The sequence below is a fragment of the Halichoerus grypus genome, chromosome 11 (assembly GCF_964656455.1).
Source record: "Halichoerus grypus chromosome 11, mHalGry1.hap1.1, whole genome shotgun sequence".
Lineage (NCBI taxonomy): Eukaryota > Metazoa > Chordata > Mammalia > Carnivora > Phocidae > Halichoerus > Halichoerus grypus.
In genome coordinates, this window is record NC_135722.1 from 58,711,168 (window position 1) to 58,724,959 (window position 13,792).

A 13,792-nucleotide genomic window follows, 5' to 3' on the forward strand; every position below is an offset into this window, starting at 1 on the left:
ATTTTAATATAATGGCACTAATTTCAGCAGATTAGTCTAAGAAAATGTCAAGTGATTTGTTAGTGCATAATATTTTTTTCATAAATAAGTTGATTACTAATTTTTTTTAGGAAAAAAGAAAAATAGCTGAGTGTTTTTAATAATTCCTGATACAAGATTGACAAGGAAATTAGATACTAATTTAGATGCTTAACAAAAAATATGTTCCTCACAAAGTGCAATTTCGCTTCATATTGCATCTGAAAGCTGCTTTAGGAAGGACCTGGGAGACTGAGTTTATGGAAGGAACACAAGAGGTAATATTCAAAAGCATAAGTTCAAAGGTGTGATTTCAACTGTTACTTCTGCATTAAACACTCTAAATGGCCCCTTCTTCATTTAAAAACAAGGTTTAAGGCCCTGCCCGATCCACTGTTTGGGGTTGTTAGAAGAACCAAGAGGAGATATATGCACAAAATATGAGACCTATATTATGATTAGAATTTTTATTACTGGGTTTCTATAACAATACAAACTAGAAAAGGGAGAAAGCTTTTGCTGTTACACATTTCCTGTTCTGATTTAGGACCACAATTTAAAAAAAAAAAAATCCACACCTGGCCAGGATGTGAGGCCACTGTCTGAAATCCCTGTATTACAGATCTTGAAGGCGGTTCTGTCTTTGAGATTCTGTCTACTGAATTTTATTTATTTATTTTTTATTTATTTAGTTTTTTAAAGATTTTATTTATTTATTTGACAGAGAGAGACACAGTGAGAGAGGGAGCACAAGCAGGGGGAGTGGGAAAGGGAGAAGCAGGCTCCTGGCTGAGCAGGGAGCCCGATGTGAGGCTCAATCCTAGGACCCTGGGATCATGACCTGAGCCAAAGGCAGACGCTTAACGACTGAGCCACCCAGGCACCCCCATCTACTGAATTTTAGATAATCTTGGTTGGTTATACTATGTGATATAGAGAGAAGAGACTTGACCCACCTGCCACTGAACCCCAGCTCTTCCACATCTTAGCTCTGGGGTCATGGAAAGCTGGCCTACCTTTCCTGAGCACAGAATCCTCATCAGGGAAAACAACTACTTGAAATGGTGTCTGGAACATATGAGGTACACACAAAATTATATTTCCAAGTCATCCATGAGATTGAGGGGAGAAAATTACAAGATACTTTACTCTCAGCTTCTTCAGGAAGGAACAGCCTTGTTAGGGGCAATGACCCTTCAAAAGGATGGAACAGAGTGAGCAGAGGTGACAGAGCTGAGCTATGACCATGTTACCTGGGCTTGGCTTCTTAATCTCTCTGAAACAGGTGAACACAGATAATTAAAGTCACTGCATGCTCACTGAATTTGGAGCATGATGCTAGAGACATTTCTGGTAGCTTCCTCAGTGTCAATTTTTATCTTCTTCTTTGCTAATAAACCCCTAATTAAGTTCAGGGTGGACATATGCCCAGCTTAAACAACCAAGTTTCCTAGCCTTCTCTGCAGTTTGTGACACAATTCTTAATGATGAGATATAAATGAAAAGTCACTCCTTGGAGCTTTGGAGAAAATTTTTCAACTGCAGACAGGCTCAGCTGGCATTTACCCTCTGCTCTTTGATATTCTCTTTCTTCTTGTCTGGAACACAGAGGCAATGATGGAGACTGAGCAGCCATATCACAACTCTAAAGAATCCTGGAGCCAATGTACTGGCCCCAGAATGCTTGCTGCAGGAGAAAATTAAAACTGCCACTTGGCTAAACCACTGTAATTGAACGTCTGTTATGTAAAACTAAATGTGCATCATGAGTGTTATGAGGACTCTGTGAAACAATGAAGTTCTTCTACAGAGTCTGACATATAGTGTCAGACCCTCACTAAATGTTTTTTTCTCTTCCATTTTCTTGCCAGGATAGAGAACACACACAAGGGCTCAAGACAGAAGCTCTGTTCAGGAGTGAGAGTTCTCCGCAACTATCTTGATTATAAATAGAGTAGCAACCAATGAAGGAGGAGTAACCAGGCGCTGAGAACAGATGCCTCTACAGGAAACGGCTGGGGCCGTGGTACATACTGTGAACTCCGTCTTACAAATGAGGAAACTGAGACTTGGCGAAGGTAAACAACTTCCCCAGGTTGGTGTGGCCTAGAAGTCCTCATCATTGGAGATTTAACCTTAGGGGGCTGTCTGATTCTGATGTTTTTATGTCTTTTTCATTGTGCCCTTCAGCAGGGGCACCAGGCAATGTCCCAGAAGAAACGTGTTTTATTTATTTATTTATTTATTTGAGAGAGAGAGATTGAGAGAGAGAGCGAGAACAAGTGGGGGCAGGGGCAGAGGGAGAGAATCGCAAGCAGATTCCCTGTTGAGCAAGGAGCCCGATGGGGGGCTCTATCTCAGGACCCATGAGATCATGACCTGAGCCAAAATCAAGAGTGAGGTGCTTAACCGACTGACCACCTAGAAACCCCTGGAAGAAACATTTTATAATTTGATTTGCATTGTATATTTTAGGTTTCTGTAGGACTTTCATTTTCCAAGAAATATAGGGGGGAAAGATAGGAAACCTGTGTATTCTTCCCATTAGGTCTCTTCTGAGAGCTTGCAGGCACAGAGAGAAAAATGCTAGTTTCCAAAGTCTGAAGGCACAAACGAGTTAGATGCAGACAGTTTTTGCCAGGCCATGGGTCCTCATTGTTGTGCAAGTGGCCAAGGACCTGAAGATAATGCTCAAGTGATTCCCTGCAAAGTGTACTGCAGCATCTTGAGATGGATCACTGAGGCCTTTGGGCTCAAAATCAGAACTCTTTTTTCAGCAGCTATTTGATTAAACTTGGGTAAGTTGCTTTATTTTGCTCAAGTGTAAAGTGGATATGATGACCTAATTCATAAAGTTACTATAAAGAGCAAACAAATCAATCTGATGAAAATGCTCAGTCCAGTGGCTAGCATATAGTAGGTACTCAATAAACCTTGGCATTAGTATTATTTATAGCTTTCACTTTTCTAGTCGACCATAAGTAGAAATGGGTTTACTATCAGAAAAATATAACCATGTAATCAATATGCAGAAGAAAATCACAATTATGTGTCCACATATTTATGGAAAAAGAAAGCTGTTGAAAACTAAGCATCTCAGCTGTTTCTGAGTTTTCTCATTAACATTTGTTTGCTCTTTTTGATTCCTTTTGTTTTCTGCTCGCAGGGAAGTGGTAGCAGGTGCCAAAGTTTAAGGGAAAATATGGGAGAAAAATTTAAACAGGATTATAAATATCTATTCATTAACTCTTTTTCTCCCTGCAAATTCTGTGGGGGTGTGAATGAGAAGAATGTAACTCAGGGAACCAATCATCTTACGCAGATGAGTCCCCTGTTGGGCCTCTAGAAGGCTAGGCTGAGGCCGGCCAGCACAGGCAGATGAAGAGCTTCCCAAGGGGACCTATCATGTTCTAGTTTTTTAACAAACTGGGCTAGGCAAAGAGTCACTACAGGTCCCAGTTTGCCTGAGACTGTTTTTAGCACTGAAAGTGCCACATCCAGGAAACCCCTCAGCCCTGAAAAACCAAAATGTTTGGTCACTCTAGAGATAATTAGATTCAGCAGCAGGTAAAATACCAGACCTAACTATGCAAATCTGCAAGAAGTCAGCTGACATCCCCCAGCCTCCACCTTGTGCCTCTGTTCAAATGCTAAAGCAACCAGCACCAATCACTCAGCAGTCAAACCTACTATGTGGTCAGTCAGAGAAAAATGACAAAAGGGCAGTGATTGTTTCTCTTCTGCTGACTCTTACTTCCTGTCCATTATTTATTTGTTTATATGCAGAATGTATTTATGGCTATATTTTTCTGTCTGCAAGCTGAATGGCTGACCCAAGCTGGTAGCAATGGAAGCAACAAGGCAGGACAACCCTGAACAAAGGCTTAATTGCTGTGATTACCCAGTGTGCAAGTGCAAAGAATGTATAATACATTCAAAGTGACTGTCTACGTGGATCCAATAAATGAGATAACAGATAAAAAAAAAACAAAAACAAACTTGTTTGTTCTAGAAAATACAATCTGATATATTGGAGAGAGCCTAGAAAAAGAGGAAGATTTTTTGTAGCCACTTTTTTGAGCACTTCCGAAGTGCCATGCCTTTATGTATATTTTCATTAAATGTTCCAACAATTTGTAAGATAGTATAGACATGAAAAACACTGAGGCAGTTACAAGTTTGTGGAAGGAGAATGTGGTTTTCTCTTTAAGCTATTCTAAAAACTAGGCAAATCACCTTGGATATGCCTTTTAGCCACAGTACACTTTTTTATGTTTACCTGTAAAATAGGTCCATCTTATTTCCCAGGGTAAGTTTTAGGATTAGTAAGGAGCATAAACCTGAAATTACTTTGTAAAATTCTATCCAGATATAATCATGTCTCCACTACACACACACTCACAGGAACACACAGAGACATAACTTGTACCCTTGGGGAATTTATTTCATCTTTCCGACAAGGGCTAACCAAGAAATGATTTGTGAATGGCAACCATGACTTTAGCCTTTGTCTGAGTTCTGTCACTCCCTCTTCAAACCACACCAAAGAAACACGAAATGTCGATACAAAGTTCTTCCTTCCAGATGCAGCTCCCCTCATGTCCTTTTTGATTAGAATTCTCCATCCTGGTTCTAAGCTGCGGTTTCATACCTATACATCCTGATTTCTGACCATTTGCCTTTCTATTGGAAATATGGACACAACTAAAACACTTTTGCTTAGAATACTGATTAAAATCCAAGGATGCATAAGTAGGATAACAAAGAGAAATGGTTACAGTTATAATTTGTATCTTGATATCGTGTGGGGTTCTATTCATCATCTTTTCAACTTTGCACATTTTGTAATGATTCTCCTTTTTACAATGGGTAAACAGCTTGTTTTAACATTTCATAATGCCTCATTTCTGTCATGTATGATGAGGTTTTGTATATCAGAGCAAACCCAAGGCTGGTAACTTCTAGGCAATCTGGCATTTGAAGAAAGACTTCGATTCTTGATTTTAAAAGTTTTTCATTTAAAGCAAACTGAAATTCTATTTGATATAGAACTATACCAGCAAGTATGATATGCATGTCTATTCAAAAGAAAAAGAATCTGCAAAATCCTAACTTACTTATACCAAATACAAAAGTATTAGTTCTTAAAATCTACTCACTTTTTTCTTTTTTTTATTATTATGTAAAATCTACTCACTTTCAAAAAGACCATCTGTAGTTCCCAGCAACCCTTTAGCAACAGAAGTAGTATTTTTGCCAATGGCAAAACAAACCCAAATATCAAAGGTTTGCTGATGTTGAAAACTAAGATCCCAAGAGGTCTGAGGAACTTTGAGTTAGACACACATATTCTCTTATTTTTTTAAGGCTTGAGGTATACATCAAAAAATCACAAGGCTATCTTATTCCAGTAGCTTTCTAATGTCTTTAGTGCATTTATTAGAAGATATAAGTGAAAGCCAAACTGCTCTGAAGGAAAACATTGGAAGACAACCACTGTTTCTTCACAGGTGTTTACCAAATCAGAGACGGCTTAGAAGAGCACAGGAATACACATATGTTAACCACAGATTTCCCCTATGTATAGATCAGGCTGTTCCCTTGGATTTGGTCCCACTGAGCTCCACACGAACACCCTCCATCGCCCCCCCTCCCCGCCCCCTGCCCCAGCCACCTACCAAGTCCTCATCATTTAGGATCTTGTATCAGAGAATTACAGACTCTTGTTATTGAAAGGGACCTTAGAAGGCATCAGGTTCAATTTCCTTTTCTGAACTTCAATTCCTTCCACAGCCTATGGGTCACATGGTCAAGTGACTGGTAACTAAGGGCCTTCCATGATTAAGAATTCATCACCTTGAGGGCAGCCTAGTTCTTTGGATGGTTAGCACATCATGCTGAATTGTCATTTGTTCCGTTCTAGATTCCTTTTTTCATCACTTTCCTTTTTTCTATCCTTTCTTTTCCTTCCTTCCTTCCTTCCTTCCTTCCTTCCTTCCTTCCTTCCTTCCTTCCTTCTTTCCTTCCCCAAAATAATAATTAAGCACCCACCATGTGTCAAGTACTATGTGCTAAAATCTGGGAAGACATATCTAGGGTTAGAAGTTAGGGTAGGGTTTCTGCTATCAAGTATCTAAACCTCTGTGAAGATAACAGGAATACAATACTGTGATGTGTATGTGTTGGCACAGAGAAGAAATGAGATGCAATGGGAAAATGGAAACAGGACCCTTAATACATTCCTACATTAAGTTATGACTCCAAAGCAAGAACTTGATTAATAAATAGGGGTTATCCAAACAATGATGTGTGCAAATACAGTGAACATTTCTTATTTGGGGTATTGCCAGAACCCATTCCTTCTTCTAATATGAAACATTTTCCTTTAGAAAATGGTCTCTCCTTTTGCCATTTGCAACGACGTGGATGGAACTGGAGGGTGTTATGCTGAGCGAAAGAAGTCAATCAGAGAAATACATTTATCATATGACCTCACTGATATGAGGAATTCTTAATCTCAGGAAACAAACTGAGGGTTGCTGGAGTGGGGGTGGGTGGGAGGGATGGGGTGGCTGGGTGATAGACATTGGGGAGGGTATGTGCTATGGTGAGCGCTGTGAATTGTGCAAGACTGTTGAATCACAGGTCTGTACCTCTGAAGCAAATAATGCAATATATGTTAAGAAAAAAAAAAAAGAAGAAGAATGTAGCAGGAGGGGAAGACTGAAGGGGGGGGAAATCGGAGGGGGAGATGAACCATGAGAGACGATGGACTCTGAAAAACAAACTGAGGGTTCTAGAGGGGAGGGGGGTGGGAAGATGGGTTAGCCTGGTGATGGGTATTAAAGAGGGCACGCTCTGCATGGAGCACTGGGTGTTATGCACAAACAATGAATCATGGAACACTGTATCTAAAACTAATGATGTACTGTATGGTGATTAACATAACAATAAAAAAATTAAAAAAAAAAGAAAAGAAAATGGTCTCTCCACCTTTGTGATCAGTCTCAGTGGTACGATAAGTCCAGGTGTCCTGACCCCATCAATGGATGGTAGAGGATATAAGCAAGACCAACTGCAATCTTTCTCTAGGGATTTTGAATCTTAAGTAGAGTAATAAAGTGATGAAGAAATCATTTGGAGTAGATATTTTTAACTAAAAACATTTAATAAAATATAATTCACATATTTGGATAAGTTTACTGTATACAATGTGTTGATTTATTTATATATTGAAATATAATTACCACTGTAGTGTTACCTAATATATCTATCCTATCACATAATTAGCATCTCTTTTTTGTGGTGAGAACATTTAAGATCTAGTCTCTTAGCAACTTTGAATATATAATATAGAGAAATACGGAACACTTCACAAATCTGCATGCCACCCTTGCCTAGGGGCCATGTTAATCTCCTCTGCATTGTTCTAATTTTACTAATATGGAAGTGAGCACTGGAGTAGATTTTTTATGTGACAACTGAAGAAGATGGCCCATGGTTTCCTGCTGCTCAGACTTGCAGCACTGCTCTGGTTCCTCTGTGTCTGTGCTGTGAGCTAGAAAATTTTAATTTTCTTAATCTAGCAAGAGGCAGCATCAGTTGTTAATCAAATAAGTCTAACTGAAACAAGAAGGTTCTGCTACATAGAAGGTATAGTGTATGCAAATACCTAGAAGCATGAAAGAACCCGAAAGCTTAACTCAAGATAAGGTTCAAGGAAAGAGGCAAGGATGGAGGGATGGGATTCATTGGGAAACAAAGATCTTATGTAAACTCAACAGCTTGCAAGTCAAGACATAATAGAATTTTATTCGTGACTCTCATCCCTATCTTGATGTTCATAGAAGAGAACACTAATGTCCAAAGATCATAAACCACTCTTTCAAATATGTATGCATTTACGGGTTCTGGAATTGAGCCTAAAATTTGAGTAATAGAAGATTAGACCCATGCTACCATGATAGCTTATCTCCCCTTTTGATGAAAATAAAAATCAATCTATATCTCTCTCTATATATATACATATAGTGTCAACACACAATTAATGCTCAGTAAGAATAGTTCAATGTCAGAAAAATTTAGTAATACAGTTCATTGCATCTCAATAGATCTAGAAAAAATTGATAATATTAAACACTTCTATCTGTTTAAATAGAAAATATTTCTAGAAATACTGAGTAGGGAATTTTCTTTACTTACTAATGGCTTCCTACTCATAAAAAACAGAAAATATCACACTTAAATATGAAAGCGTAGGCCATTCTCTTTAAGGTTAGAGACATGATACATTTCCATCTATCACTAATGTAGTTCACTGTGCACTGAACAGTGTACATTGGATTAATAAAAGCAAAAGAAATAAGAAATTTAAAGATTGGAAAGGAAGAATCAAAAGTATAATTATATGATAGCATAATGTATGTACGTTATAAAAAAGAATCAGCAGAAAAAAAAAAGAATCAGCAGACAATTATTGGAACTAATTAGAGAATGTAAACAAAATTTCTGGCTCTGCACTCAATATATGCAATCAAGAGTATCCCTCTATACTAATAGCCAACCATGAAATGCAAAAGAAAATGAGACCACTTATAACATTACCAAAAATATTCTAAAGCATCTAGGAATTAAACTAATAAAGAAGAGACAATCACTTTAAGAAGATTAAAAAAATAAAGTTCTAATAAAAGAATTAAAAGAAGACCTAAACATATAAATACTCTCACTATATGAATGGCTATAACTATTTAACCTTGTGAAGAGGTCACATCACCCTTCCCCAATTTGATCTATTAATTAGATGTCATTTTGTTCAAAATTCCAGTGGGGTTTTGGGAGGACTGTGTAAAAATGTCTTAAAAGTATAGCAAAAGCTAGGAATATATAGAAAAATAAGAACATAGTTAGAGATTCACCTTACTGTGTGTTAAGAAATACTATAGAACACTTCTGCTTCCAAACAAGTTGGAATAAAAGGAATTGGATTTATTCTCCTGTCTCATACAACTGAAAAAAGAGAAACAAAATATGAAACAAGGGTCTTCATTAAGCAGTACAGGACCAAGATCTCTGGGAGTTGAAAAGCAAAGTGAGCCCTGTGGTTACCTGGAGAGAACTTCTAGACCACAGCACTACAGACAAGAAGCTAGGCGGAACCTGGGCAGAGGAGCCAAAGCTGGAGTTCTGGGCTGCCAAAGTGGCTAGGATTGTTAGTGCACACTCCTGGAGAAGCAAGGGCTGCCCAGAGAGATCACAATGGATCTGCAAAGGGTTTCCCAGAGTCTTCAGCTGAGTTTTTATTAAACAAACAAACCAACATGCCTGGAAGGAAGTTACACGTGGTTGAGGAAGATCTGAGCATCCTGAGGCTTAGTAGTCATGGATTAGCCATGGATGAACCACCATCTTGGTGCTCACACAAAGGCAAAGAATAGACTTCACACATGAGTGAGTCAATAACTGATTGTTTAGTAAAATACATGAGGAAAAATGAAGTTGGAACCATTTCTTAAACTATACATGACAATACATTTCAAATGGATTCAAAGTAATATAAGGTTCATGAAAATACCTGATGGTCTTTATGGTGATGGGGTTCAGAAGAAATTCTTAAGCAAAATTTGTAAAAGACAAAAAACAAAGAAAACCCCCCAAAAAACAAAAACAACAACAAAAAAACCCACAAAAAAGAACAAAACAAAACCAAACAAAAAAACAAAACTCACAAAGGTTTAAAGAAAAGATTTCTGGACTTGATTAAAAGTTTCCTATTGAATAAAGAACATCATAAACCAATAAGAGACTGGCAAAAATATTTCAATGAACTAAATTTAGTAAAAATAATACTCAGAAAATAAAGCACCCCCTATGAATCAAGACAAAAAATGGCTAGTAAATATAAGTTTGAGATTTTCAGTAACAGTAACAGTAAAATAAATTAATATTTTTATAATATACAGTAAGAATTTATTTTTTAATTTTAAATTTATTTAAGTAATAAATATATATTTTTAAAAAATCATAAAATTACAAAAATATATTTATAGGGAAAAGTCCTCAGCTCCCTCCATTCCCACAGATACCCAGTTCCCCTGCCTCCACCTCCTTAGAAGGTAGTAGTTAATTTCTTACATCTCCCTCCAGAAACATTGTATGCAATATAGAAGCAAACACAAATATTGTTTCCCCTAATTTTAGTTTAACAATACCTCTTGGAGATTGTTCTGTATCAGTACTGGTAAAGCTTTCTCATCTTATGCTTAAAAACTAGTTTTATTTTATTTATTTATTTTATTTTATTATGTTTATGTTAATCACCATACATTACATCATTAGTTTTTTTTAAACTTTTTATTGTTATGTTAATCACCATACATCACATCATTAGTTTTTGATGTAGTGTTCCATGATTCATTGTTTGCGTATAACACCCAGTAAAACTAGTTTTAGATACTACCTGTTGAGATGGCCACAGAACAATCAAATCTTTTTCAGAACTTTATTTTTTTCTCAATAAAAAACTAATTAAATTATGGTATATTATGTAACAAAATGCTATAAATCTGTTAAAAAGAGAATAAGGAATTTTTCCTTAGAGAAGCTCACACTTGCTTAGGAAGTAGCTTAAAGTATTAAGGATGAGTGTTGGCCTCCATCTTTGACACCATTCAGTGCTTTACTGTCATATATAATGTGGCACCAAAATATAAGCTCCATAAGGGCAGGGTTATTTTCCTATTTTGTTCCGGAAATATACCCCAACAACTTGAACATGGCCTGGTCAATGACAGGATCTCAATAAATATTTTAAAATAAGTATCTTGATACTGACAACAATTCACAATGTACAAGTGTATTTGTAGGATGAATTGCTACAACTAGAATGTCTGGGTCAAAGATACATAACACTGAAATTTTGAAAGGTATTGCCAGAGGGCTCCCGTATAGGTCTTACTAGCTTAATTACCACCAACAAAATAGGAGAGTATTCTTTCTGCACAGATTTGTGAACACGGTGTTTTAAAAGTGTAGTAGTTTTTGTGAATCTGATAGTGTGTGTGTGTGTGTGTGTGTGTAAATAACTATGAGCTAACCTTTATAGTCCTAAGATGAGTAAGAATTAGAAAATTGTATGATATGAATGTGAGAGAAAGCCTCTTACATTCTACTAGAAAAAGTGTAACCTCTTAGAAAAAGTCACAAGCAAGACCAAAATTGCATAACTTTTTAAAACCAAGTGTGTATTACCCTAAGACAACTATTTGCCATGCCAGCAATTGTTTTTGGAATAGTATGTGATTCAATCCTGGTCAATAAGGCCTGAGAGAAAATCTGAGAAGTACCTAGAATTAATTTCCTTTCTTTAAGAAGGGACTTACAGAAAGGATATTAAACTTCTGTCAGTGGCTGGCCTGTCTTGAAATGATTCTTGGGCACAAATTGTGACATCATCAAGGGCGTTACCTGGTTTGGCAGAGCAAAAATGTGGAAGGGCCTTTGAGGACATGGATGACATTTGGATCTATCCTATATCCAGACATTGGTTAAAGTACTGCAGTTGCTGTTTTTTCACTTCTGTGGTCAAAAACATCCCAGAATGATAGAGGACTCATTTAGTATATGTCCATTTTGTAGTTGTTCAATCTGAGGTCCTTTTCTGGGATATACCTAAGTTTACACAGTTGGAACTAAGTCTAGAAACAAATAGGTTAACTGAATATCAGGTACATTTGCTAGCTGAATAAGCGGAAATAGATATTCCCCAGACATGACTCTCAAATTCTGAATCTAGCCATAATGTTTTTATTGTTTCCATATTTGGTCCACCATAATGAATAAAATCTAGAAGATGACCTAACTGAGGGGATGGAGTGAGTGCAAATTGTCTAGATAGAACTCTTCTGTTTGGTGAAGGTAAAAGGATTTCTCTCAATGACTGCAGAGCTGTGGAAAGGCCCAGCTGTTTTACATCTGGGATTACTTGGGGCACATGATATACAAGCTACAAAATGCTGTATTCCGTGGAGAAACAGCTCTGCTGTTAAGTTTTTGCCCTTGAGAATGAAGGAAAATCTTGTAAACTTCCTAAGCCTGAGTGTTCTCCCAGTGACTCGGGAGATTTAGAGCAAAACAGATATTCTCTAGGTTTTGGGGGCTCAGGTGATTTTTACTATATATACATATGTATGTATGTGTGTGTGTGTGTGTATGTATGTGTGTGTATATATATATTTCCCCCTAATTTTCTACATGGAACACTTATTATTTTTTGCAATCATAAAGAAACTATAAGTATTACTGAAAATAATTAGCAAAGCTTTTCCCAGCACAGGTGATCTGTGCTCCCATTTTGGTGGCCCTGTGTGTTCAGGCTTGATAAGGAAATTGTTTCTCCAAAGGGCACTTTCATTTATACGTTGCATGGATCTATGTGAAAGGCAAGAGGTTACCATTTAACACAAGTCTGTTTATACACAGACTTAGCAGCCCAGAGCCATGAACAATTGAAAAAAAAATGTAAAATATTCCTATGCTAAGACATATTTTATAATTACTTCAGTATGTACAATGATTTATCTTTTCAAAAGCAATTTTACATCCATTAACTTGTATTCTATTTATCATTTTTTTAATGTAGTTAGGGCAGGCATTATGATGGCTGCTTTTGTTCTTATTGTTGATGTTTTTTCTCAAAAAGCAAATTTAAAAAAATAATTATCCCAAATCAAAAGTTGTGAAAAGGTAAAGCATGACCTCAAACTCAAGTTTGTTTCTTCTAAGAAGTGAACGACTCACTAAAATAGTAATGAGAAAGATAACTAACACTTACTGGTCCCCTAATTTACTCCTCATATATTCCCTAATTTAAACTCCACAATAAACCAATCAAGTAGGTACTGTTATCCCCATTTTGCATTTGATAAAAGACACTAAACCTGAGAAAGTGAGATTTGTTCAAGATCAGACAGTAAATGGTATAAAAGTGGACTTGAACACAAGTCTTTCTATCTGGCAGCATGACAAATACCTTCTCTGTACCCAGAGGGAATGGCCATACTGCCACCATAATGTAAAATAATCAATTCATCTGCCTCTCCCTCTTCATTTCAGCATGGCTCTCTACTGTTCCCAATCATTTCTATAATAACTACTGCATGATATTATTTTCAATTTTGTTCCCAGACAGATACCCAGTCCCTTAGCCTATAGTACAATAAGACAAGGAACAGTGAACATTCTGGCTAGGTCTGGCTTAAAGGTCGTGTTCTGTTGCTTATTGTCTGAATGCAAAAATCACTTTAGAAAGTCAATTAACTGTTTTTATCCATGGTTCATTAGCATAAAATAGGTGGATCAGCACATCTTCTGCCCCTGTCATAAATCTACAATGAGGACAAAAGTAGGTGACAAATGCTTATCTCTATAAACTGTAATCTTATGAAATGTATATTTAATTCATTTACAGAAATAATACATCATTTATAATAAATTTATTTACAATTATAAAGATAAATATTCCTATTCAGGGCATTGAGCTTGGTTGATTTATATACATGATCTTCTGAACAACAAGTGAAAGGTAAATAAAATATTCCTTACTTTGCATACAAGGAAACTGAGTCTTGAGTTGTTTAAATAATTTGCCCAAGGTTTTATAGTTGTCAATAAAATACTTTCTTTCTCTGTGATAACATAATTTACATTAACCAATAGCACAGACTAACTCCACAAGGGGAGAAAAAATATGGCAGCAAATTGTATTCTTTCTGAA

General features: G+C 36.6%; 1 protein-coding gene and 1 non-coding gene across 3 annotated transcripts in view; both read right to left on the minus strand.

Moving 5' to 3' along the window:
- The window catches only part of TENM4 (teneurin transmembrane protein 4), a 2,958,785-nt gene that overhangs the window by 1,588,746 nt on the left and 1,356,247 nt on the right, over window positions 1–13,792 (minus strand). The gene's annotated exons all lie outside the window — the stretch shown is intronic.
- LOC118522402 (U6 spliceosomal RNA) lies at window positions 7,375–7,477 on the minus strand. The gene has a single exon (XR_004910605.2). It is a non-coding gene; the product is annotated as a U6 spliceosomal RNA (small nuclear RNA).